The following is a 27,710-nucleotide window of genomic DNA, read 5'->3' on the forward strand; positions in this document are numbered from 1 at the left end:
CTCACATCAGAAGGAAGATATCATCATGAGTTGAAACATCTCCATCGTCCTAAACATGTTATTGTTATAATACAATTAAGTTTGTTCATACTTACCTGGCAGATATATATATAGCTGTATTTCTGACGTCCGACAGAATTTCAAAATTCGCGGCACACGTAGTGGGGCGGGTCAGGTGGTAGTACCCATTCCCGCCGCTGGGCGGCGGATATCAGGAACCATTCCCATTTTCTATTCATATTTATTCATGGCCCTTGTCTCCTGAGGGAGGAGGGTGGCACTCTAATTATATATATCTGCCAGGTAAGTATGAACAAACTTAATTGTATTATAACAATAACATTTTGTTCATGAAACTTACTGTCAGATATATATATAGCTGAATCACACCTTCGGATGGTGGGTTAGAGACAGAGTAGGATTTTTTAGGAAATTTAAATTAAAATAAAAGATTAACTTATTGGTTCCTTACCTGATAGCAAAGTAGACTATGTGATTACTGTCACCTAAAGCCTGCTTATGCTTTATCAGAGTTGCCAAGCCAGGTTTTGACCTGTAGTGCTGGTGCTCTCTGGATGCTCTGTCAACGGGGACGTGACCACAATGCGACAAGACCATCTAGCCAAACATATGGCAGTAACACAGCAACCGACCACCACCTGACCAACTAACCAAAAAACCCCTGATATTAACACTATGGAATGGGAGATTTTCACAGAAGATCTCACCATCAACCAAAAACACAATAAACTAACCTAACTAAGCTAAGGGATAGGGAGAGAGCTACCTTCAGCCCCCAAAACTGTGTCTGCCGAAATGTAAGGTCCCAAAGAACTACAGTTCTCGTAAATCGTTCTCACATCCCGGAGGTAATGTGAGGCGAATACGGAATTGCTCCTCCAGAAGGTGCTATCAAGAATATCTCTGATAGACATGTTCCTTTGGAAGGCAAGAGAGGTAAGCTACGGCTCTGACCTCGTGAGCTTTCACTTTAAAGAGGCTCATATCAGTCTTCTGGCAAGATGAATGAGCCTCTTTAATGACGTCCCTCAAGAAGAAAGCAACAGCATTCTTCGACAACGGCAAATCTGGTCTCTTCACCGAGCACCAGAGATTACCTGAGGGACCTCTTATCTCTCTAGTCCTATTCACATAGAACTTGAGAGCCCTGACAGGGCACAGGGCTCTCTCTGGTTCTTGACCCACGAGACTCGATATTCCTTTGATTTCAAAGCTCTTTGGCCAAGGATTAGACGGGTTCTCGTTCTTAGCCAAGAAAGAAGGGTTCAACGAGCAGACAGCGCTGTCTCCCTTGAAAACCCACTAGGCTACTGAACGCTTGGATTTCACTAACTCTCTTCGCCGTCGCCAGAGAAGCTAGGAAAAGCGTTTTTCTCGTTAAGTCCCTTAGAGAAGCTTCATGGAGAGGCTCAAAGGGACTTAGCATCAGATGTTTCAACACCACATCTAAATCCATGAGGGCGGTCTTGCTTGTGGAACTTTGGTGGTTTCGAACGACCTTAAGAGATCGTGCAGATCCTTATTGTCGGAGAGGTCCATTCCTCTGTGGCGAAAAACGGCAGACAACATACTCCTATAACCCTTGCTTGTAGGAACTGCCAATTTTTGCACATTCTTAGATAGAGTAAGAAATCTGCTATCTGATTCACAGAGGTCGTGGAAGAGGAAATTCCTTCCTTCTTGCACATGCCCTGAAGGAGGACCAACTTAGACTGGTAGACAGCTCTTGAAGAGGCTCTTCGAGCATTAGCGATTGCTCTCGCAGCTGCCTTTGAAAAGCCTCTCGCTCTGGCCAACTTTTCGATAGTCTGAACGCAGTCAGGGCCAGAGCGGAGAGGTTTTGATGAAACCTTTTGAAGTGAGGCTGTCTGAGTAGATCTCTCCTCCAGGGCAACGTTCTTGGGGAAGTCCACAAGGAACGTCATGACCTCTGTGAACCACTCTCTTGCTGGCCACATTGGGCAATCAGAGTCAACCTTGTCCCTTCTGACGCTGCGAACTTCCTCATTACGTCCCCCATGATCTTGAATGGGGGAAAGGCGTAAAGATCCAGGTCTGTCCAGTTCCAGAGCAACGCGTCCACTGCAATTGCCCCTGGGTCCAGAACCGGGGAGCATACAGAGGAAGCCTTTGTTGTTCCTTGATTGTAGCGAACAGGTCTACTAGAGGACGTCCCCACAATTCTCCATAACTGTTGACAGACTTCCTGGTGCAAGGTCCATTCTGTTGGTAGAATCTGATTTCGGCGGCTGAGAAGGTCCGCCCTGACATTCTGAACCCTGCCACGAATCTTGTCAGGATCTTGATGCGCCTTGCGTCTGCCCATAGCAGAACTTCCTTCGCCAGGAGAAAAAGGGATCTGGAGCGAGTCCCTCCCTGATTCTTTAGATACGCAAGGGCTGTGGTACTGTCCGAGTTGACTTGAACAACCTTGCTTGACAGTCTTTCTTCGAAGAACTGCAGCGACAGGAATATCGCTGCCAAGATTGTGTTTACAGTTGATGTGCCAGGCTACCTGTTCCCCTCTCCAGGAGCCTGACACTTCTTCCCCCCCTAGTGTTGCTCCCCAACCGGAAATGGAAGCGTCTGAGAACAACACTAGGTCGGGGCTCAGAAGATTTAAGGAGAGGCCCTCTCGTAACTTCTGAGGTTCGAGCCACCATCTTAAGTGTACTTTACTTCGTTGGAGATCCTTAGGATCGCATTCAGGTCCTCTTTCGACGTCCATTCTTCGCAAGGAAAAATTGAAGAGGCCTGAGGTGCAGTCTTCCCAGCGAGACAAACTTTTCTAGCGAGGAAATGGTGCCCAGCAGACTCATCCCACTCCCTCACCGAACAAGCTTCTCTCTCTAGGAAGGCTGCGACTTTCTCTAACCCCAGTCGCTGACGTTCCTGGGATGGAAACGCCCGAAAAGCCACTGAATCCATCTGAATCCCCAGATACACGATGGACTGTGTCGGGTCAGATGCGACTTTTCGGTGTTGACCAAAAGACCCAGAGACTTTGCTAGGGCTAGCGTAAACTGAAGGTCCTTCAGACACTTCTGCCTCGACGCGCTCTGATCAGCCAATCGTCGAGGTAGAGGGATAATCCTGATTCCTGACGAATGGAGCCACTTCGCTACATCCCTCATAATCATTGTGAAAACCATCGGGGCCGTGCTGAGACGAAACAAAGGGCTCTGAACTGCCAAACCCTGTTGTCCAAGACGAATCTCAGGTACTTCCTTGAAAGAGGGTGGTGACTGGGACGTGGAAGTACGCGTCCTGCAGGTCTAGAGACACCATCCAGTCGCCAGGTCTCAATGCTCCCAGACCGACTGAGGCGTCTCCATTTTGAAACTTATCTTTTCTACAAAAAGATTGAGCCTGCTCACATCCAGGACCGGGCGCCAACCTGACGACTGCTTCGGCACTAGGAAAATCCTGTTGTAGAAGCCCGGTGACTCTAGGTCCAAGACTTGTTCCACGCTCTTTTTTTTCGACCATTCTGGTCTAATAGATCGAAAAGAAACTTTTCTTCTCTCCCTGATAGGATGGAGAGAGGTCTCTGGGAGTTGATGTCAAAGGAGGAGGATGTAGAAAGGGGATCTTGTACCCCCGCTCTACTATCTTGAGGGTCCAAGGATCCGCCCCTCTCTGCCTCCAAGCCTCCGCAAAGAATTCCAGTCTGGCCCCGACTGGTGTCTGAAGGACGAGATCTTCATTTGCTGTTTTTGGGTTTGAATGAAGCTCTTCCTCTCGAAAACCCTCTCCCTCGAGGAGCTGCTCTCGAGGGGGTGCCCCGCGAAAGAGTTTGACTTCTTCGGGGGTTTGCTGAATGTCGAAGTGGAAGGAACCGCTGGACGTCTTGAAGACTGAACCAAGAGGTCCTGGGTCGCCTTTTCTTGCAGACTCTGTGCAAGATCCTTTACCATAGCCTGGGGGAAGAGATGGTCCGAAGAGGCGCAAAGAGCAATTCCGCTTTCTGAGCGGGAGATACCGACTTAGCAGTAAAATTGCACAGCAGTGCTCTTTTCTTCAGGAAGGCAGTTCCAAAATTCGAAACTAGCTCCTCCGAACCATCCCTGACGGCCTTGTCCATACATGACAACACGCTGGACAGCTCCCCCAGACTAAGAGAATCAGGACTCCTAGACTGAAGGTCCAAAACTCCCAGACACCAATCTAGGAAATTAAACACATTAAGGGTACGAAGCAGTCCCTTCAAGTGGTGGTCAGTCTCTACCGGAGTCCAGGACACCTTAGCAGACGCTAAGAGAGACCTCCTCTGGGCGTCCACTAAACTGGAGAAGTCACCCAAAGCGGACGAAGGGACCTTTACTCCCACATCCTCCTTGGTCTATACCAAACTCCATCCTTTCCCGGCGAGTCTAGATGGTGGATGGGCGAAAGTGGTCTTGCCCTGATCCTTCCTTCTGGACATAAAGTCTTTGAAGTTTCTTAAACGCCCTCTGGTCGACAGCGATGTCTTCATTCGACGAATTCAGGGGTCTTTACGGTCTTGGAAGACGAAAGTTGAGAGGGAGGAGACCTAGGGGCTGTCGGCTGGAACTTCTCCCGAAGGCTGAACGTAACAGCCTAACAAGAACCTTGTAGTCCGAGACAGCTGAAGCTACCAGGCTGTTCTTTCTTCGACGGAACTCCCCGGCACTACTAAGTTCCCCTTCCTCCCTAAGAGGAACTGGAGAACGCCCATCAGGAGAGGGAGTACGTCCCGCAGTCTCAATCCTGAACAAAGACTTCCGTTGGTTGGAAGTATCCGCTACAGGTACGGAAGCGGCCTTACGTTGATCTTTAGAGGTACGGACATCTTGCGAAAGAGGAGCGTCCTTAGAAGCACGTGAACTGTCTTAACAGAAAACGTCTCTACGAAAGGAAGCGCGAGCTTCTGACGAGCGGCGCCAAAGCGTCCTGCTTAGCCAAGCGAGCGTCCTGCTTGCATTCTCAAAAGCGTCCTCTTGCTTCACACGGCGAGCGTCCTGCGGAGCATCCTCAAAGGCGTCCTGTCCTATAACTAGAAGCGTCCTGCTTCGCGCGCCGAGCGTCCTGCCGAGCGTCCTTAAAAGTGTCTTGAAGAGAGCTCAAAGCGTCCTGTCTAGAACGCCGAGCGTCCTCAACCGCTACCTGCCGAGAGCGCAAAGCGTCCTGCTTCGAACGCCGAGCGTCTTGACGAGCGTCCTCTCCTGAGAGAGTAAAAGATCTGCTAGGAGAACGAGAACGTTGACGATCCGGAGGCGGAGAGAGAGACGAGCGAGCCGAGAGAGAATGAGGCCGCTTCGTCCTCTTGACGGGCAGCCGAACGTCCTTCCTACGCTTAGGCTCGACTGCTGCTGGGCAAGTCCTCTGAGCCATCAGCGACGTAATCTGGTCCTGAAGGGACACAAGGATATCCTTCGTAGGTGACGAAGGAGCAAAAGAAGGGGCAGGACTGAGACTGCGAGAAGGCGAGGGGCGAGGGGACGCCTCCTTCCTTCTAGCAGGTACAGCTATCTGCCTCTCAGGTGAACACGCCTGTGCGTGGAAACGAACGTCCTCATCGGTAGAAAGCCTTCCTCTCTTCTGCGGAGGAAAGGCGTCAAAAGCGTCCTCTGACGAAAGAGGAGACATAGGACGTGAAGCGTCCTCAAAGCGAAAGGCCTCCTTTTCAAACGGACGCGAGTCTCTCCGAGCGCTCCACCCCTTGCGCGGGGAGGACGCTTCGGAGGACGAAAATGACAATTTGTCCAAAATTGCATTTTTCCTAACTATACAAACCTGAGGTCCTTTTACAATAGGAAGGTACTAGCGGCAGCTGGATAGGTCGTAAGCTTTCGAACAAGGGGTTCGGTAGTTAACTGCTTGTCCGACAGGCGCGCGCGGGGTAGCGCGACTGGTAGGTAAACAAATCACTTTTGCTTTTGGCCCAAGCAAAAACTGCAGAGTGAGGGGTGGCATGAGGTGGGGTGGGGCTATGTGTAAAAGGACCTCAGGTTTGTATAGTTAGGAAAAATGCAATTTTGGACAAATTGTCATTTGTTCCGACACGGCATACAAACCTTCGGTCCTTTTACAATAGGAAGACTCACTTCTTGGTGGGTGGAATCTGAGTCTTTTGTGAACAGACTGGTGTTCGCCCAACCTTGGAAGCCTCCCTGGTCGTAAGAGCGAGGGAGGGATCCAAGCCTCTGTCCGATTGATCGGGGTGTGCACCGCAGGATCAATGGTCAGACCTCTGGACCAAGTACTAAGAGAGAGGCAAGCGTATCTCTTCGTACCAGCAAACAAGAACAAGTTGTTCCTATTTGCAAGAGGCAACAACGTTATGGTTTGTCTCTTGTTGGCATCCACTTCCCCCCCCTTGTAGGAGGAAGTGGTGGATATTCGCTCCCATCCCTAGTGAAAGGGATAGGATGGGGCTCTGTCGAGTAGCTCACCGGCATCTCGTCCTTATCCAGCAAGGTGATGACCGTATCCCTCTACCCACAGGTAGAGGGGTAGAAAAAGATAGGAAGAGAAGCCAGTCCACTCTCTCATTCACTTATCTATTCTTACAGTCACACCAGGACTCGATGCTGTTCAGCCTGCTAGGTGCTGGGTTAGCTAGACAACGTGTTGAGCAGCCACCACGGGTCCTAAGGAAAACGATCCAAGACCATGTGGGCAATATCCAAAAGGTAGAAGGAGGTGCCAGTGGTCTGGTTGTACCAGACCCCTGCCTTCAGTACCTGCGCCACGGAGAAGTTCTTGTGTAACTCGAGGGAGTGTACTTCTAGGTCATCTTGGTGCTGACGAAGAGTCTTCAACACTCAGCCTGGGATGTCGAGTTTCTTCAGAAAGCGCGGTCGCGCTTTCACAGGACAAAGCAGCATCTCCTTCGCATCGAAGGCGGGTGAAGTCCATTAGGGAGGGGATTGTGAAGGACTCTAACCGATCGTCAGGAACCGAAGGGTTCAGAGTCTTCGCTACGAATTCGGTACGAAATCGAGCGTCACGAATCCCCATACCCCTGGATGCTTGACTTCGCAGGCAAAGTCATGCAATTACCTCAGAGGAAAAAGAAGGGAATTGTCGTATGACCTATCCCTCTTCTCGACTTCGGTGATGTCCTGTACCCCATACTGGTCTATCCGTCTGCAGCGAAGTTGTTGTTCTCGGTAGTGGATAGGACACCGACACTCAATGGTGGGTGTCGATGGTATGGGTACTGTGACAAGCCGTTAGGACGAAGAAAAGATTGTTATGGAACAACCGAACTAAGTCCACAGCGAAGTTCTTAACAGACTTGGGCGCTCTGACAGCTGCCTACTGACTGCGTTCGGTAGGAGGCAAGTTGTCCAAGCACCCGAGCAAGTCACGTGACCTTCGCCTTAACAGGGTTATGCCAAGAGACTAAACAAATAATTTGTTCGTCACCGATGCCAGAAGGCAAAGTGATGACTCTCTTAAGGCATGTGCCCAACAGGCGAAAGTCAATTGCCTTCTAGAGACCGAGGTCCTTGATGGCAAGATATCTCATAGTATAGTTGATTCTCGGGTAAGGAGAAACAACACTATGTGACGTTGAAGACGAAGGTGTACAGAAAATGCAACCTACGTCTTCACAGCTGAACCGAGAGAAGGATTCTCAAGATTCTGAACCTGTGCTACAAAGACTGAGAACGCTAACCGCTATTGATTGCTGTCCGTGAGGGATCGTAGTTGCAATAAAGCGGAGCGCTTCCAGTAATGAAGACAGGGAACTACTGCCTGAAGAACTGCTTCTCATGGGCTGAACATTTGGAAGTAGAGCTGTCAGGTCGGAGAGTAGGCGATGTCTTCTGACATATCTGTTAATTCGGGGCGAGCAATGAAATTGCACACCTACGAATACGAGATATTTTGAAGACAAACTCAGATGTCTGCAAAAATCATTCGCATTATCGCAGTGCGATGCAGCGGTTGACTAGTACAGACTTCTGTTACCGTGCGGTAAACAGAAAGATGAAAGAGTCCAAGAGATATCTCTGTTGAAAATTCTCGCAATGTCGAAGGCGATGAAATCGAGCGTCACAGCAGTAGATGGTCCTTCATTATTGCGAGAATCCCCGTTAATCAGAGACCTAAGTCCATGAGTTGTTGGGCAGAGATACGGTTCGGTAGTCAATCCAACCAGGGGAGAGAGAGACGTAAACCGACCGTGCATCTCCGAAACCTAGCTGATACTGAGCCGCTATCAGGCATTCAATACGCAGTAGCTCTCGGTGACTCGTCATCCTGAGTTGCCAGGTAATCCATTATTACACGAAGGGAATGCGTTCGGCTAGAACCATCGAGCATAAAGAATACGCTCGAGCAATTATATTTAACCGAAACGGATTTCGGTAAATACAAAAGCTGATTTGGTGTTGTCATGACAATACCAAGTATCTAAAATCGAAACTGATAACTGCTGGGAGGTTGCAGGCAACCCCGAGTTGCAAGTTCAATTAAGATACAATTCGTCTCGGTCACAAACCGTAGAGTTAACTACGGTATGCGCCTACCCCACGGACAATTCAACTGTTAAAGAATCATGTCGCGAGGGTAATATACGTAGTATATTTGTAGGTTCTGTACCACGACCTCCATCCTAAAATCTTTTCCCCTCGAGGAATGAGAATAAGGATTGGAGATCGACCGCCTTCGTTTCTCTAGTCAAGAGAGTGAAGGAGAAGTCTTTCCCAAAGGAAAGCTTCAATGGTGAACAGAATACCGAAGACGATAGTTCAAGCCAAACTGGAAGTTCCCGTCCGTTCTTCTCTATTCCAGGTCAAGCGCCTACTGTGATACTCTTCTTTTCAGCAGCAGTCTTCTTCCAAATGCTAGAAATTACAGGAATTCGAGCATAAGCGAGGTTCCCGATTATCGTGTAACAATTATCGGGGATTCTCGCTCACTTTGGACCGTGGTCTCGCTAAGTGTTTGGAGATCGTAAAAAACTCGAACACTCTGAGTGCACTAGAAATTCCGTAGAATTCTAAGCACTCTGCGAAACCCCCCACCGAATTCGTCAGACGATATCGGCTGGTGGTCCTCTCGATTCCCGTAGAAATCGAGAAAGGGGCAGGATCCCTCCTCAATGACCGGGGCTTACGTCAGGTAGGACCCGAAGGTCCCCCCCGGTAGCGCAGCCCCTAACGTGGGATCTTACAGAGAAATCTCTGTAGGATCCCTCCCCATTTCCCTCGTAGCCGTAAGGAGAGAGGGAATGGGGGAGGAATTGGATACTGGCTCGCCTTCCCAGCGGATCTAGCAGTTGGAGAAGAAAAGGAGCAGCCATCGCCTTACGGCGATGGCCTCTCGAGCTGGGAAAACGTATCGTCAGGAGAAAACGTTTTCCCGAGGAGGGTTACGAAACTCATACTGTAGGTAAGTGTCTGCCGCCACTGTGAACGTCGTCTGGGTGGGGCTGATCGACACCTGACAGGAGAGAGCCGATACCGCTCCGACTCATTCCCAGTCCTCGTCGAGGTCGAAACCTCAGGAGGACCGAAGGGGTATTTAAACACGGTGTCCGAAGACACGTAGAAACGCCTCTGTCGCAGTAGAGGAGGTGAAGTAGCTTGTTCGACCGTCCAGATGAGGAGAGCCTTCTTGTCCGGAGACGAGAGACTACCTGGTTAACACAGTCGGCAAGCTCCGATCGCGGCAGACCCCACCGTCGATTTGGGTTCCCTCTCGGGCCCCAAAACGACTCGAGCCGAGACGTGCTCGCTGGTGGGAGCGGCGATCCTTCCCCGAGGTCATTGTGCTGACGAATCAGCGCCGTAACCTCGGCAAAGTTCCTCTGGATCTCGGAAGTCACAGCCTCTTGCAGAGTGGGGACGTTAAGCCCTTCGAACAAGAGCATATTCCGAGAACCTTCCTCCTAAGAAGGGGGTAACAGCGACAGCCCTCTCGGTCTTCCCATCCACTTGCGCATACGTCCTGGCCGGTCCAAGAACCGTGCCTGGCACGTAGGGCGTTGTGGTGGGATCATGAGGGGCGCACCCCTCACGATCACTCCTCAATACCTCGCTCCTCCGGTGTAACCCGAGGAGGTTGAAGGTACGGGAGAGGCAGACCTGACGCTCCCTCGTTACTCGCTGGCAGAACCAGCAGGCTTGGAGGGCTGCAGGCGATCGTCAACCCGCGGTGGCGATCGAGCTGCAGGCCTGGTCGAACCGTCTCGCTGTGGAGAACGGCTGGACTGAGCACAGCGGTCCCGATCTCGAGTGTCAGAAGAGCTGGTGCTGGTTGCCGTACCCGGTCGCTTTCTGTGAGAGCGACGGTCAGGCGACCTGCAGGCTCCACTGTCACAGTGAGACCGGTGCTTGTCCTCACGGCACGTCACGTCGCTGGTTCCAGCCGTGGCTGGTACCGGCGAACGGGAGGACCTCTTCCCAGCCTCAGCCCGTGGTCGGTCGTGGGACCGTCACGTCCCGGGTTAGCCAGCTGTTCGCCGCGAGAGTGAGAGCTGGTCTGGTGAGAGTCCGCATGAGCGGCTGTCACCAGTCTTCCGCCCCGTGCCGTGAACCTGACGCTGAGCGGACTCAGAGGTCTGGTTCCTGGCTGCACGGTCCCGCTGGTAGGCGACCGTACACTCGGTACCTCCCGCGACGAGAGGCCGAGACGGACCCTGATGCAGTGGCAGAACCACTGACACCAGGCGAGGAAGTACCGGTGTTAGCCGGTACCCCTCTGGTCCCCGTAGTCTTCTTCCTTGCGGAAGAAGAGACGGGCCCCGCTCCCGAAGGAGCAGGAGGACCAGCGGAAGGAAACCCTCCCCCCGTCCCACCGAGGTGAGACGGGTCCCGAGAAGCTCCCGAGGGAGACTTCTTAGGAGGGGAGGAGGCAACTTCTTCCTCCTCGGCTGTGAAGCCTTAGAAGTCGAAGGGGAAGAGGCGGCAGCCTACGACGATGAAGAAGATGAAGACGACGACGACGACACCTTCCTCCTCTTCTTCGTCAGCTTCCTCAGGACAGACGTAAGATCTGCTATCCAGGGCGGAGCCGGGGCTGCTGTAGCCGAAGCCACAGGGCCCGGACGCACCTGTACAGACAGACCAAAGTCTGGGGTAGTACCACCACGAACAGGGGACGATCAGCAGGTATGGGCATCTCAGGAACAGCAGCACAGCCAGCACAGCATCGGTAGGGACAGCCAGCGCAGCAACGGCAGGGACAGCCAGCGCAGCAACTGCATGGACAGTCAGCCCAGAATCGGCAGGTACGGCAGGCAGCACCGGAAATACCGGGAAGTGGAGCAGCAGCCAGCAACATCCTGGTACCGGCGGCAGGTCCAGGGGCGAGTTCTAGGGCAGCGAGAAAGTGTGGTCGCTGCAGCGGCTGCGAAAAAAAAAAAAAAAACAAACACCAGAGCGGCGGCGGCACGCCCCCCTCTTCGGTACGGCGAACGGCACTTCACAGCGGCTGTAGGCAAGACTGTTAACCACGTGAGGCGAGTACACCAGGTGAGGAGGGACGTCGTCACCTGGTTGCGTGGTCACCACTCCATGGGTGACCGCAGTAGGCCCCAAGACATAGAACCGCAGCCCCTGGACACTAAGCACGCCCTGCAAATGAAGGACGCCCATACCTCACCAAGGTCCACCCTCGTGGCAGTAGCACCTGCGGAAATAACAGTAGTAGCGATTAGTGGGGGGGAAGTCCCCTCGCGCGGGGGGGTGAGCCCTCTCCGAACGAGTGGAAGACCCCTAATACAATTGTATTCGGGCACCGAGCGCCCTCCCCCGCGCTCGACGGATCGGGCGAGGAGAAGAACGCCGATAACCTCCCCCTCCCCAAGGGGAAGGGCCATCTGTGGGAGCTGAGCGGGGGGGTTCTCGTTCCCCACCCCCGCACAGTACCCATGTACCCAACAACAAAATAAGAGCCCGAGAGCAATCGTGCCATCGGCCCGAATGCAAGGGCATAAGGATCAATTCCCTGACTGAGCGGAACTTGAACCAAATAAATATTGATGCAATCAATAATAAGGAAATAAAATGAAAATGCATCTTGCATTACGATTCACTTCACAATGAATTAGCTCGGATCGAGCGCATTTGCGCCCTCGGTACGAGCGCAAGGGTGAAAGTGAAAGGATCCATTCCTTACCTTTATGGATCAAGGTTTCTGGAAACCTTGATCCATAATGAATTGATGCAATCAAAAAAAAATATGAAAATGAAAAGACTAATGCGCTTGCGATTTCACTTCATACAAATAAAAAGGGGGAAGGATCAATTCCCGGGAATAGCGGAAACATTGATCCCAGTAAACAATGCAATCTCAATAAAAAATGAAATGAAAAAGAACTGCACTTGCGATTCACTTCATTCAAAATAAAAAGGGGGAAGGATCAATTTCCGGGTAAGCTCGGAAACTGATCCAAAATGAGTATTGCTAACAATCAAAAATAATATATGAAAATGAAAAAGAATACTGTACTTGCGATTCCACTTCCATACTGAATAAGTTTCCGTGCCGAGCGCATTCGTTCGGCAACGGGCATACAGGTCAAAAAAAAAAAATATAAATGAAAGAGCACTTTACTTTACGATTTTTCATCTACACATTTCCAACCCAATATAACGCTCGGAGCGAGCGCTCCCGCCCTCGGCACCGAGCATACACAATACGAGGATCATTCTGGGAATATGAATTCCCGCACTTACGCCCTTCAGTCCCGGCAACTCGGGTAATCGGAGGGCGTGGTGAAAAAACCAAGATCCTTTAATTCACAATTGAATTCAATGAAATGATTGTACTTACAATTCAGTTTCACTAGATAAATAGAAAAAGAAAAACACAATCATGCGAAAGCAAACGACGATGAAGTCGGGCAGAGAGCGATGATACCAGTCCACACGCCAGCAGGCCGAAAGCAAAAGTGATTTGTTTACCTACAGCGCGCGCGCGCGCCTGTCGGACAAGCAGTTAACTACCGAACCCCTTGTTCGAAAGCTTACGACCTATCCAGCTGCCGCTAGTACCTTCCTATTGTAAAAGGACCGAAGGTTTGTATGCCGTGTCGGAACAAAGCAATCTTTCAGGCACAAGCGCTCGTGCGCGCTCCTTGGCAGCCTGGGATTTAGCAACAAGGGAGGCCTGCCGAAGGGACGCCAGATCGGTGGGGAGCCCCCGTAACCCTCTTGCGGCTTCGACATACCCACTCCCTGAGTCCTGGGAGTCCGATAGAGGTCTAGGCCTAGAGGCATTATGGGGCCGATCTGACGCCCCCTCCACAACACTAGGGGTGGGGCACTAACACAAACTTTCACAGGGGCCGGTTTCTAGGGCCAATACCTTAGATTCGAGAGCACGAATAGACTCTAGAATCAAGAGAAAGGGTGTTACCTTCTCCAGACACAGCACTGGGCCCGAAGGCAACAAAACAGGATTAGGTTGGGCAAAACAATCTACTGGTGTTAGAGGAGGAGAAATGTTACTATCCTTACCTTTAGTAAGAGCTGCCCTTGGAGGAAGACCTCCTGACTCTATCGCGCTCCAATTTACGTCGATAGGTCTCATACATCCTCCATTATCATCATCCAAATCCTTACATTCATTGCACCGATCATCAGCCACGCAAACATGCCCCCTGCAATCCATACAAACTGTGTGAGGATCAACTGAAGGTTTAAGAAGCCTCACCTTACATTCACTCCTCACACACACTCTGAAACTTCCCGAACTTGATCCAGACATCATGTATCCAGAAAAGCCAATCCAAAATCAAAAACCAAACCACTATAACGCGTGCCAATCCAACAATCCAGAAGTCGATACCAAAAGTCAATCCAGATAATATTAAGCGAGATAATGAAAAAATCCTAGACGGAGGTACTGTAACAGATGTTTGCAGCACCGGCGACAGAAAAAATATGATGAAAATGGGAATGGTTTCCTGATATCCGCCGCCCAGCGGCGGGAATGGGTACTACCACCTGACCGCCCCACTACGTGTGCCGCGAATTTTGAAATTCTGTCGGACGTCAGAAATACAGCTATATATATATCTGACAGGTAAGTTTCATGAACAAAAGAGAAGATACTGACTTCGTAAGTTATCAGCAAACACCCAAGACACTCCAATGAGTATGGAAGTCCATAACCAACCCGACTTAGCGTAAGATTATCACAAGTCTAATTATCTCATAGGGCGCCTTATTATACAAGGCAACAGCCCTTTCATCGAGATCCTCCTCCTCCAGCATGAGGAACCCCATCAGACCCCTCGTGGCCTCCTCCAACCACTTGAGCATACGACCTGCTCAGTCTCCCAAAACCGTGCCAGGCTCGTAAGCTCTTGTGGCGGGACCGTGTGGAGTGCGCTCGTCACGGTCACTCCTAATCACCTCATTCCTCCCGGTGCAGCCCGAGGAGGTTGAAGGGATAGGAGAGGAAGACCTGACGCTCCCACCCTGCCTACCAGCAGAGCCGGTGGGCTGGGAGGACTGCAGGCAATCGCCAACTGCGGTGGCAAACCGAGCTGCAGGTCTAGTCCTGCGGTTCTCCCTGGGGAGAACCGCTGGACCGAGAATGGTAGCGATGGTCCCAAAGTGTCAGGGAGAGCTGCTACCAGTCAAGCGAGCCGTCCGGTCCCGGTGGGAGCAATAGTCAAGAGACCGGTAGAGTCCACTGGCGCGGTGGGAGCGTGCACCTTCCTCTCGACGTGTCACAGTACCTGACCCAGCCAAGACTGGGCCTGGTGGGAACGTCACGTCAGCCCTGGGAACCAGGGGATCGCTGCAAGAGCGATCGCTGGCCTGGCGAGAATTACCTGAGCGACTGCCACCAGTCTTCCGCTCCGTGCCTGGGTCCTGGCGGCGGGCAGGCTCAGCTGTCTAGACCCTGGCTGCACGGTCACCGGCAGGTGACCGTACACTCGGTGACGCGAGCGAGCGAGCGGCCGAGACGGTTCCCGGTGCAGAGGTGGAACCTCTGGAACCAGGAGATGTGGTACTAGCGGTAGTCAAAAGGGAAGAGGCGGCAGCAGACGACGACAAAGAAGACGATGACACCTTTCTCTTCTTGGACCTCTAATTCGTCAGCTTCCTCAGGACCACCGTCAGAGCCTCCATCCAGGACAGAGCTGGGGCAGTTGCGGTAGCAACCCGGCCCAGTGCAACCTGTCCGGAAGGACCTGCGGCAGGAGCAGCAACACCACGGGCAGGAACAGAGACGGCAGGAACTGGTACTGGAACTGGTGGGCGGTCAAGCGGTGAGCTCTTTCGGACACTCAAAGTCAGGGGCTTGGGCGAGGACAGCGAAACCCAGGTGGTGGGGCAAATTCCTCTTGCGGCATGAACGACAGCGGGGCCTGCACAGCGGCTGATGGTGTCACCGACTCACGTGCTGCGTGTACACCAGGTGTGGCGGTGCAGCATGCCCAGGTGTAGAGATGGTCGTCGTTGTACACATCACCGGGCCATGGGTTACAGGAGCGGCCAGGTGGTGCAGGCAGCCCCTGAAGGCTCAGCAAGCGCCAGACCTGCTCAAGGTCTCCAACCGGCGGCGGCAGTCACACCTGAGGAGGCAAGAGTCTGGTTAGTGGGGGGGGGGGGGGGTGGGGGGGGGAGTTCTCACTTGCCTGGGTGGGGAAGTTCCCACCCCGAGCAAATGGAAGACCCTGAGTACAATTCCACGTCGGGGTGCTGCACTCCTTCCTCTGCGCTTGACAGGTCGAACAATGAGGTGGAACACGACACGTTCCCCGGAGGGGAAAGAGCCATACGAGGGAGCTGACTAGGAGGGAGGAAATGACAATTTGTCGAAAATTGCATTTTTCCTAACTATACAAACCTGAGTCCTTTAACAATAGGAAGTAGCTAGCGGCAGCTGGAAACGGTCGAAGCTTCGAACAAGGGGAGAACGGTAGTTAACTGCTTGTCCGAAATCGTCGCGCGCGCGCGACTGGGAGGTAAACAAATCACTTTTGCTTTGGCCCATGCAAAATACGCAGAGTGAGGGGTGGCATGAGGAGGGACTATATGTAAAGGACCTCAGGTTTGTATAGTTAGGAAAAATGCAATTTTCGACAAATTGTCATTTGTTCCGATACGTAATACAAACCCTCGGTCCTTTAACAATAGGAAGACTCACTTCTTGGTGGGAGGAATCTGAGTCTTTTTGATGAACAGACTGGTGTTCGTCCATCCCTGGAATGCCTCCCTGGTCGTAAGAGCGAGGGAGGGATCCAAGCCTCTGTCCGATTTATCGGGGTGTGCACCGCAGGATCAATGGTCAGACCTCTGGGCCGAGTACTAAGAGAGAGGCAAGCGTATCTCTTTGTACCAGCATTGTAAGAACTTTTTTTTCCTATACATGAGCAAATGTAAAGTAATGGGTTTGTCTCATGTCGGCATCCACTTTCTCCCCCTTGTTGGAGAAAGTGGTGGATATTTACTCCTATCTCTAGTTAAAGAGGTAGGATGGAGCTCTGTTGAATAGCTTACCTGCATCTGACTCCCTTCCAGCAAGGTAACGACCGTATCCCTCTGCCCACAGGTAGAGGTAGAAAAAGATGGTGAAAGAGAAGCCAGTCACTCTCTCATTCACGCATTCATTCTCCCAGTCATACCAGGAATCGATGCTGTTCTGCCTGCTCGGGTGCTGGGTAAGCTTACACAACGTGTTTGAGCAGCCACCACAGGTCCCAAGGAAAAAGTATCCAAGGACTTGTGGGCAATATCCGAAGGTAGAAGACGTGAAGGTGGTCTGGTTGGCCCAGACACCTGCCTTCAGGACCTGCGCCACGGAGAAGTTCTTACGGAACGCTAAGGAGGGTCCGATACCTCTGACTTCGTGGGCTCTCGGACGGAGCGTACGGATGTCGTCGCTACCATCAGCTTCGTACGCTCTCCTGATCACCTCACGCAGCCAGAAAAGAAAGCGTGTTCTTGGAGACTTCTTTCTTGGTAACCCCAGTGCTAACGAAGAGAGGCGTCGACACTCAGGCCTGAGATGTCGAGTTCTCTTCAGATAGCGCCGTAGCGCCCTCACAGGACAAAGCAGCATCTCATCCGCATCATTATCGGTGAAGTCCAGGAGGAGGGGATCGGTGAAAAGACTCGAACCTGTCGTCAGGGATCGATGGATTCTGAGTCTTAGCTACGAAGTTCGGGACGAAATCGAGCGTCACAGATCCCCAGCCTCTGGTATGTTTAACCATCATAAGGAAAGGCCATGTAGTTCCCTACTCTCTTCGCCGATGCCAGGGCCAGCAAGAAGAGGGTCTTGAGGGTCAGATCCCTGTCTGACGACTCTCGGAGTGGCTCGAAGGGTCTTCGAGTCAAACTCCTAAGTACGAGAGTCACATCCCACGCAGGGGGCCTGAGTTCCCTGGGTGGGCAAGACCTTTCGAAGCTCCTCATTAGCAAGGATATCTCGAACGAATTCGAGATGTCCAGTCCCCTCAGTTTTAGGACGAGAGCCAGGGCGGCTCTATACCCTTAACTGTGGGTACTGGAGAGGAGCTTCTCTCGGCGAAGAAACACGAGGAAATCCGCTACCTGCTGAAGAGTGGCTCTGAGAGGAGACAGACCCTGTCTACGACACCAAACCACAGAAGACGGCCCACTTCCCCTGGTACACAGCTGCAGAGGGACTGTCGGACGTGTCCAGCCATCTCTGTTGCTGCGCTACGAGAAAAGCCTCTCGTTCGCAAGAGATGGTGGATAACAGCCAGCCGTGAAGTTGAAGGGACTGGACTGCTTGGTGGTACCGTTCTACGTGTGGCTGGGCTAGAAGGTTGTGCCAAGTGGGTGGTAGCTCTCTCGGTGCGTCCGCAAGAAGAGCCAGCAGGTCCGGATACCAAACGGCTTGTGGCCGTTTGGGAGCCACCAGGATCATTCTGAGATTGGGAGTGACCAGCGCTCGACTGATCACTTTCCGAATCAGACAGAAGGGAGGAAAGGCGTACGCGAAGAGGTTGTCCCAGGGGTGTTGGAGAGCGTCCTCTGCAGCTGCCCATGGGTCCGGCACAGCTGAAAAGAAAACCTGAAGTTTTCTGTTGTGCCGGGTGGCGAACAGGTCTACGACCGGTCGCCCCCACAGGTTGAAGAGCCTTTCCGCCACGTCTTGGTGTAGAGACCATTCGGTCCCCTATCACCTGATCCCAACGGCTGAGCTTGTCTGCTACTACATTCCTCTTGCTGGAATGTAGCGTGCTGACAGCTCTATCGAGTGAGCCGTGGCCCACTCGTGCACCTGCACCGTCAACTGATGGAGCGGAAGAGAACACTAGCCCCCCCTGCTTGTTGACATATGCCACTACTGTGGTGTTGTCGCACATCAACACCACTGAGTGTCCCACCAAGCGGTCCTGAAACTCTTGGAGAGCGTTGAACGCCGCCTTGAGTTCCAGGACATTGATGTGAAGGTGCTTCTCGTGACGGTCCCACACACCTGCAGTCAGCAACTCCTCCAGGTGTGCGCCCCATCCCTCGGTCGATGCGTCTGAGAACAGAAGCATCTCCGGGGGGGGGGAGTGCGTATGGGCACTCCTCTTAAGAGGTTCTTGTCGTCGAGCCACCAGGCTAGGTCCTGCCTCACCTTGTCCGTGATAGCCACGGGAAAGTAAGGAGGATCCTTGGCCTGAGACCAACTCTCCCTTAGTCTCCACTGGTGAAGACGCCCGTGAGGGACTAACTTCTCGAGTGACGACAGATGGCCGATCACGACTTGCCATTGCTGTGCTGCCTGTTCCTGCGAGACAGGAACCGGCCGGCTGCCTCCCTGAATTTGCTGATACGCAAGTCTGCGGGAAAGACTTGCCCTGCTACCGTGTCTATCAGCATACCCAGGTACTTCATCTTCTGCTTGGGTTCGAGGTCGGACTTCTCGTAGTTTATCACGATCCCCAGATCGCGACAAAACTTGAGGAGTCGATCTCTGTCCTGTAGCAACTGCGAGCGGACGCTGCCAGGGACTAGCCAATCGTCGAGATACCTCAGAAGACGTATCCCGTTCGAATGGGCCCAAGCCGACACCAGAGTGAACACTCGCGTAACACCTGTGGGGCGGTTTAGAGACCGAAACAAAGTGCCCTGAATTGGTACACCGTCCCGTCGAAGATGAAGCGGAGGTACTTTCTGGAGGACTGATGGATGGGTATTTGAAAATACGCGTCCTTCAGGTCCACTGAAAGCATGAAATCGTTCCCCCTGATCGGGTCGAGCACTGAGCGTGCCGACTCCATCGTGAACCGCGTCGTGCGAACGAAGCGGTTCAGGGGAGAGAGGTCTATCACCGGACGCCAGCCCCCCGATGCCTTCTCCACTAGGAAGAGGCGGCTGTAAAAGCCCGGTGACTGGTCCTCCACGATTTCTACAGCTCGTTTCGCCAGCATGGTCTTTGATCTCCTGTCGAAGAGCGTTGTCCTTTGCTGATCCCCGGACATAGGTCTGTAGATGGACCGGTTTGGAGATGAGGGGGGGCCCGAGACTCGAAGGGTAGTAGATATCCCTCCCGAAGGACGTCTACTATCCAGTTCTCGGCGGCCGTAGCGCTGCCAAGTCGCCCAATGGCTCGCTAGGCACCCCCCCACTTCCGGCAGCAGGTGAGGGGAACGCCGTCCCTAGCGTTTCCCTCCTCGTTTCGACTTCTTTCCAGCACCTCCTCGGGGAAAGGAGGGCTGGGAGGAGGGCTGGTTGCGGCCTCCTCTAGCAGAAGTTGAAACAACTGGAGTCTTCACACGGGGTTTGGACGGTGCTTTGACCGTCTTCGCCGCCGTGGAAGCGCTAGCCAAGCTCTTGGTTGGCCGCAGTTACTCGAGGTTGCCCAGAAACCTTCGAGACTGCCTGGTGGACTAAGCGGTCACTCTCGTCAGTGCGCCGCCCGTTCCACCGCAGCGTCCACCATCTCTCCAGGAAAGAGAGCTGGGGAACTCCTAAGAGGTCCATTTCGTAGCCGAGTGCCGCCTCACGCCCGGACCCCCGGCTTGGTCACTCGGGTAAGGACTGCGTCCCTACGTCGAAGAACCAAGTTGGCCCACAGGTTAGCAGTCTGATGGGCGAGGTAAGAGATTGCTCTTCCTCCAGACTGGCACAGTCTCCTGAAAGAAGCGTCGTCTTCGAGAGCAGAACTCCCAGAGCCGGCCGCTACTTTGGATATTGTGAGGGACCACAAATCCAACCAGGAAACTGCCTGGAATGCTGCCATAGCGGTAGATTCCAGGGCAAGTGCCTCCTGCTGCGAGAACCATAGGTTCTCTGACAGGAGCTGCCTGCAGGGACACACCTGGAGTCAGCCTCGCTAACTCCGGGTTAACCTGTTTCGGCAGTATCGGGTCTTCCGATGGCACGTAAAATCGCCTCTGCCGCTGTAGAGGAGGAGGAAGCAGCTTAGAGGACCGTCCGGATTTTAGCGAGTCCTCCCGTCCGGAGACGAGATTCTCCACCTGATCCAGGACCGAGTCCGCAAGCTCCGATCGTGGCAACCCCATCATCATTTTGGGCTCCCTCTTGGGACCCCAAAATGATTCGAGCCGGGACGTGGGCTCTGCTGGTGGTAGCGGCGATCCTTCCGCAAGGTCATTATGCAGACGCATCAGCTTAATGACCTCTGCGAAGTTCCTCTGTATCTCAGGCGTTACAGCGTCTTGTGGAGTAGGACCGTTCCAGTCCCTCCAGCAAGAGCATATCCCTCGATACTCCTCCTTCAGAAGGAGGAACAGCGACAGACCCCTGACGGTCGCCTCCAACTACTTGCGCGTACTTTCTGGTCGGTAGGATCCTAAGACCGTGCCTGAGCCTACGGCGTCATAGCTGGGTCACGAGCGGCGCACCTCTCGTGATCGCTCCTTTGGTACCTCGCTCCTCCCGGTATAGCCCGAGGAGGTTGAAGGTACGGGAGAGGCAGACCTGACGCTCCCCCCCTCGCTCGCTGGCAGGACCAGCTTGCGTGGCAGGGCTGCTGCTGATCGTCAACCATCCCGCAGGTGACGGTCGAGCAGCAGGCCTAGCCTTGCCGCTCGCCTGGGGCGATTGGCTCGGCTGAGAACGTCGAGACCGATCTCTAGCGTCAGGCGAGCTGCCGCTGGTCACCGTCTCCGCCCGGCCCATCCCGATCGGGAGCGGCGGACGGGTGACCTGCTAGGCTCTCTGTCGCGTCGAGACCGGCCAGCGTCCTCTCGGCGCGTCAAACCGCTGGTACCAGCCGTGGCTGGTACCGGCGGCCGTGGGGACTCCTTCCTCGCCTCAACCCGTGGCCGGTCAGGCGACCGTCACGTCAGCCCGAGCAGCCAGTTGATCGCTGCGAGAGCGTCCACTGGCCTGGCGCGAGTCGTGTGCACGACTCTCGCCAGTCTTCTGCTCCGCGCCGCTGTCTTGACGCGAGCGAGCTCGGGCGTCAAAACTTTGGCTGGACGGTCCTCTTTGGAAGAGCGTCCACTCGGTGCTTCTCGCGAACGAGAAGCGGCCGAGACGGAACCTGGTTTAGCGGCAGAACCGCTAGCACCAGGTGAGGACGCACCAGCCGAGGCTGGTGCACCTCTGGTCCCCGTCGACTTCTTCTTTGCAGAAGAAGCGACGGGCCCCGTTCCCCGAAGGAAACAGGAGGACCAGCAGAAGAGCTCCCCAGCTCGCCTGAGCGAGCCGGGCCCTTAGAAGATCCCGAAGGAGTCTTCTTAGGGGGGGAGGAGGCAGCCTTCTTCGTTTTCTTCTTCTTGGCTGTTTAGCCTTAGAAGTCGAAGGGGAAGGAGAGGCAGCAGACGACGAAGAAGACGATGAAGACGACGACGACACCTTCTTCCTCTTCTTCTTCGCCAGGCTCCGCAGAACAGACGTCAGGTCTTCCATCCAGGAGGGAGCCGGGGCAGTTGCCGAAGCAACAGGGCCCGACTGCACCTGTCCGGAAAGACCTGAGACTGTGACAGCAACACCAGCAGCAGGAACAACAGGAACAGGTCCGGGAACAGCAGGAACGGCAGGAACATCTGAAAGGGAATGTGCAGGCCGATCTGAAAGGGAAAGAGTAGCTGGAACGGCAACAGGTACGGCAGGCACGGCAGGTACCACGGGAGAGCCAGGCGTCCTGTCGGCAGTCACCGTCATCCGTGGCACTGGCGGCAGGTCCAGGGGGGTACTCTTTGGGCAGCGGAAGTCCGGGGTCGGCAAAGGAAAAAATCCAGGTGGTGGTGGCACCGTCCTCCTTGGCACGGCAGCAATGGGTTTTTGTATAGCCACCGTGGGTGTCACCGACATTATATGGGGCGTATATACCAGATGTGGTGGCATCTCATACGCTGGTGTCGTTATTGTGGTAGTAGTGGTGGTCACCGCACCATGAGTGACCACCGCCGACCCCGCCAACCGCTGAAGCAACCCCTGGATGCTGGGCACTCCCTGCAGTCCCAGCGACTCCCACACCTGTCCCAAGTCGTCCTTCGCTGATGGCACACCTGCGGAAGCAATAGTCGGGTTAGTTGGAGGGGCTTCCTCGCGCCTGGGGGAAGAAACACCCCCCCCAGAGCGGACGGAAGACCCCGAGTACAGCTGTACGTCCGGGTAGCGGGCGCCCTCATCCACACTCGACGGATCGAGAGAGGAAAAGGACTCCGCTACCCCCCCCGCAGGGGAAGGCGCGAAACGTGGGGGCTGGCGGGGGGGGGCAGGAAAGAGGACGAAGTGTCCGTCACCAAAGAAGTCACTGGACTTTCCGATGACTTCTTGGCCGGCCTAAGTCTCTTCCTGCCCTCGTACAGCACCCACTGCGCCTCGGACCAATTCATACATATGACACAAGGTTCGTTGCGGGAGCACTCTCGCCCCCGGCAACGAGTACAAACCTCGTGGGGGTCCACGTCAACGAATGACCTGAAACCTCCACATCTACGCCCCTCCAGCCCGGGACACACTCTACGGGCGACTGGAGGGCGCGGTGATATCTCCATTTCTTCCAATTCACTCATTGCAAGATCAATAGAATTGTTAAAGTACTTACAGTCACTCCTGATTTATACAGAAAGAGAGGCAAATACTCAAACTCAAAGCAAACGACAAAGCGGGCAGAGCGATGGCGAACACGTCCTTCCCACACACGGCCGAAAGCAAAAGTGGTTTACCTCCCAGTCGCGCGGCGCGCGACGATTCGGACAAGCAGTTAACTACGTTCTCCCCTTGTTCGAAGCTTACGACCGTTCCAGCTGCCGCTAGCTACTTCCTATTGTTAAAGGACCGAGGGTGTATTACGTATCGGAACAAAGAGGAAGACATGTCCATAACCAGAGGTGTCACTGGAGAGCTTTCCGATGACCCCTTGGCCGGTTTACGCACCTTCCTCCTCCTCTCGTAGCGCTCCCACTGCTCTTCCAACCATGACATACACACATTACGTACAAGGTTCAGCCCGAGAGCACTCACGCCCTCGGCACCGAGTACACAATAAATGGGGGTCCACATGTTCGGTGGACCTAAAAGCCCCACAATGACGGCCCTCCACACCAGGACATACTCTCCAGTTGGTTGGGGGGCAGGGGGGCTTCTCAGTCTCGTGGGCTTGCATGTTCCTTGACACGATGCAAACCACAAGTCACAATCAAAAAACAAATTAGTAAGTACTTATGGAGGATTCACACTACAAGTACTACCAGTAAGAGAAAAAGCAATACAAGGTTATCAATCTTCGTATTGAAGGTGTATTGAAAGGCTCACAATGATGGCGGGCAGAGAGGTAACACACGTCCTCATCCGACAGCAGCTAAAAGCAAAGTGAATGTTTACCCTTCAGTTGGGCGGGACTCCCGACCATCAGACAAGCAGTTACTAGCGAACTACCTTGTTAGAAGGCTTACGACCGGTCCAGCTGGTGCTGTAAGTATTTTCCCTATGTAAAGGACCGTATTACGTGTCAGAACAAAATACTTTAACATGTCCTGACACAAGAGATGGTCAACAGTCATGAGTTGTTGGTGGTGAAAGGAACAGCTTGAGACCTCTACTCTCCTTTTGAAGTAAGTATTTTCTCCAAAGTTAGAAATTAAGGCCATATTTTAAGATTAAACAGACGGTAATGAAAAGTGTGACCAAACGCAGTGCACACTACCCCCATGACGCTTTCGAAATTTTTACTTACAACTAAAAATGTTTCGAAGATTGACGTCATCTCGATGTTTGCGGAGTCGCTTGTGTCAACAAACTACCCATTTCCTGTGCTAAATCCGCACACCACTTGTACCCCATGGCGGCAATCGAGTGACTGGCCGTTCTAACCACAGACAATCCACCATCTCTCCCAGCGTTCCCAGCACTCATTTGAACAATGTTAGCGTATATATGTAATGTTTATTAATCTTACTCAAGATTGCAGTTGTAATCAGCACAATAAAACAACATTTTGTTGCCTCTATTAGTGAAAGTATGAAACGTTTTATTCCCGGGGTCATGGTTTGAAGTGAATTAATTTTTACCTTGTAATCGGTGGTTTTATCCTTACTGCCATCACAACTGAAACTCCACAGTGCTTATTTGATTGTAATTATACACATTTTGGTCTTAATTCACTCCACACTGCACTTGAACCACGTTGCTGTTCCTGGTTCCTAAGCACTCACTCCGCAAAGACAGTTACGAGCGGCAGACAACTACACTGTTCATGAGGTGCAAAGCTTTATTCCCTTAATTGTTTGCTTTACTCATTATTTAGTTTAACTTTACTTCAAAATGTTTATTTAATTCATGTCTATTATCCCTTTTTTTTTTCAACCAAATTAACCCCAAAAATTACAAATATTTCTGATGTATAGGTACTTACGAGCAGACGACGCTGAAAAATGACTCATTGTTGCCAATCTAGTGGAGCTTCACACATACGCCGATGAATTTACAAACTGTTTCCATGAATTCTAGTTGTCATAGTAATGCAGTAATGATAAAATTGCTGCAATATGTATATATACTACTTACTACAAATAGATACGCTAATTTCACTTATTTCCCCAGTTTTGTCTAAGTCTTATACCCAGTTTGGAGGGTAAACATATACTAATTGACAAAACTGATAAAGAATTGAAGAGCGCAAAACGCTGCAAAGAATGCCGTAGTCCCCTGGGATAAGTACTAGTTAGAGGTCGGGTTTATGATTATTGTGATGAAAGTTCCCCAGTGTCTATGGGTACAAGTGGTGTGCAGATTTAGCACAGGAAATGGGAAGTTTGTTGACACAAGCGACTCTGCATACATCGAGATTGCGTCAATCTTTGAAATATTTGGAGTTGTAAGTAAAAACTTCAAAAGCGTTTTGGGGTAGTGTGCACTGCGTTTGGTCACACTTTTTATTGCCCTCTGTTTAAATCTTAAAATATGACCTTAATTTCTAACTTTGGAGAAAATACTTAGTACTTCGAAAGGAGAGTAGAGGTCTTGAGCTCCTGCTATCACCACCAACAACTCATAACTGATGACCATCTCCGGTGTCCGGATATGTTAAAGTACTTTTTTGGAGGGCGGCCAAAACCGCGGTAGTCGGTGAGTTGGCCAGTCCACTCGGTTGTTTACCCTAGGTACCACAGGTAGGGCGCAGTGCCCTGACCTGGCCATGGAGTAGGTACATACTTGGTAGCTAGGTAGTACCTAGTAGTACTTGGCTACTAGGTACACACATTATCCTGTTAGTATTGGTATGCACGATAGGTAGTATAAACATTTGGGAGTAGGGGGGCCAATTTCCCTCTGACCTGGCCAGAGCACGGCAGCCTGAGAGGTTATGATGCACACCATGTTGAAATCTGTGTGATTCCCTACAGTACCTACTAGCTAGGTACTACTAGGTAGTACCTAATTAGTATTTATTTAAAAAATTATCCAAGTGCACGCTTCGTCGTCGTCTTCTACCAAAACAGTTGTTTACTAACAAACAAGCCGGTTAGGGACCGTGTTCCGATTGTTGTGATGAAAGTGCCCCAGCGTCTGAGTGTGCAATTGGTGTGCGGATTTAGTATCACAGGAAATGGGAAGTTTATTGACACAAGCGACTCCGTAAACATCGAGATGGCGTCAATCTTCTAAATATTTCGAGTTGTAAGTAAAAATGTTGAATGCGTTTTGGTGAGATTTGGACTGCCTTGTACCACCATTTCACTACCCTCTGTTTGAATCTTAAAATTTGGCCTTAATTTCTAACTTTGGAGAAAATACTTACTTCGAAAGGAGAGTAGAGGTATTTAGCTCCGTTTCTCACCAACAACAAGTCGCGACTGATGCCCATCTCCGATGTCAGGACGCGTTATAATGTACTTTTTTGGGGGTTGTGTAAGCTAATACGTTGATCGTACATGGTCCACCCCTGTACCATGCGGTTTTTTACCCTCCTAACTAGTGTACTTCACGTTTTTACAAATATAGTACCTACATTAATATGAATCGCTAATACTAATATATTTAACATTAATTTGCCGTGCTACTAGCCTACTACTTACCTATTTTACAACGTCAAAGATTCACAACGGGGGTTTAGGGCCATGGTAAGCACCGATGGTATGGGGATTGATGTGTTGTCACCTGATACGGTTCTGCTCGTTGGTATTAGTGATTTCCGACAATTTATCATTCACACACCCCTCATAAAAACCCTGGCAAGATCAAATGTGTTGAATAATAATTAAGTACGCAAGCAAAGATAGCTGAATGAGGAACATCACAAAAGGATAACCACGAGTTTGTGCATGTTTACACGGTAAGACGACGAAAACTCTTGCCTTTGTAACAGCCCTTCATGGACATTTCCTGGCATGATCTTATTCCTGATATTGAAATCAGGATTAGGCTTGGTTTAAATCATGACAAATTAAAAAAACTGTACACTTTAAAGTACCCATTTATCCGTGTTCCTCCTTTTGTCCTATGCAATGCATTTTAAGACCTATTAGTTTTTGAGAGATTTTAAGTTTAAACTTGAAATCTTGAACAATGATCGAATTTTCTTCCCAGTCATGCAAGAATAATAATGATGATATATTGCGCCCCCTAAATCTTATTTATTCATGTATATTATATATATATATATATATATGTATATATATATATATATATATATATATATATATATATATATATATATATATATATATATATACGTACCTAAAGAGAGAGACAACAGTCTCTGAAATATAGTACATTTCTCTCTATATTTTAGTGTTTTTATTATTATTATTATTATTATTAATATATATAATATATATATATATATATATATATATATATATACAGTAAGTCCTCGGGTTACGCCGTCCTCGACTTACGATGTTTCGTGGTTACGAACGTGCCCCATAAAAATATAAAAAAAATAATATTATGGCGTTGTTCCGTCTTACGCGGTTTAGCGTCGTAAGCGACATAAACAAACGCGAACTAGTTCCGGGTGCATGGCGGAAGAATACGCTTTGTGGGGGAGAGGACGGCGTCGCTTCGCTACGCTCATTCCTCGCCCATACGCCATTTTTGGTTGTTTACGCTGCCTCTCTCTCCCTCGTGTTGTATCATTTTGTAACTTTTTGCTCTTTGTTATGGCTCCCAAGCGCAAGGCGGACTCTTCTGATGGTAGTGCATCAAAGAAAAGAAAGGCCATCACCATGGAAATTAAAGTGGACATTATAAAGCGATCTGAGAAGGGAGAAACACCACAAACATTGGCCGCTCGCTTGGCCTTAGCCGTTCGACCGTTGCTACCATTATCAAAGATAAAGAGCGCATTGTTGAACATGTGAA

At 51.4% G+C, this 27,710-nt stretch overlaps 1 protein-coding gene across 1 annotated transcript in view; it reads right to left on the reverse strand.

The window, feature by feature from the left end:
• Nucleotides 1-26,675, reverse strand: part of LOC135221024 (small subunit processome component 20 homolog) — a 44,121-nt gene extending 17,446 nt beyond the window's left edge. Inside the window, exon 1 of the mRNA XM_064258749.1 lies at nt 26,423-26,675. The gene's annotated coding sequence lies outside the window, so the exon portion shown is untranslated. The remainder of the gene's footprint in view (nt 1-26,422) is intronic.
• Nucleotides 26,676-27,710: the final 1,035 nt, after the last annotated feature.

This window comes from Macrobrachium nipponense, chromosome 20, assembly GCF_015104395.2.
Source record: "Macrobrachium nipponense isolate FS-2020 chromosome 20, ASM1510439v2, whole genome shotgun sequence".
NCBI lineage: Eukaryota > Metazoa > Arthropoda > Malacostraca > Decapoda > Palaemonidae > Macrobrachium > Macrobrachium nipponense.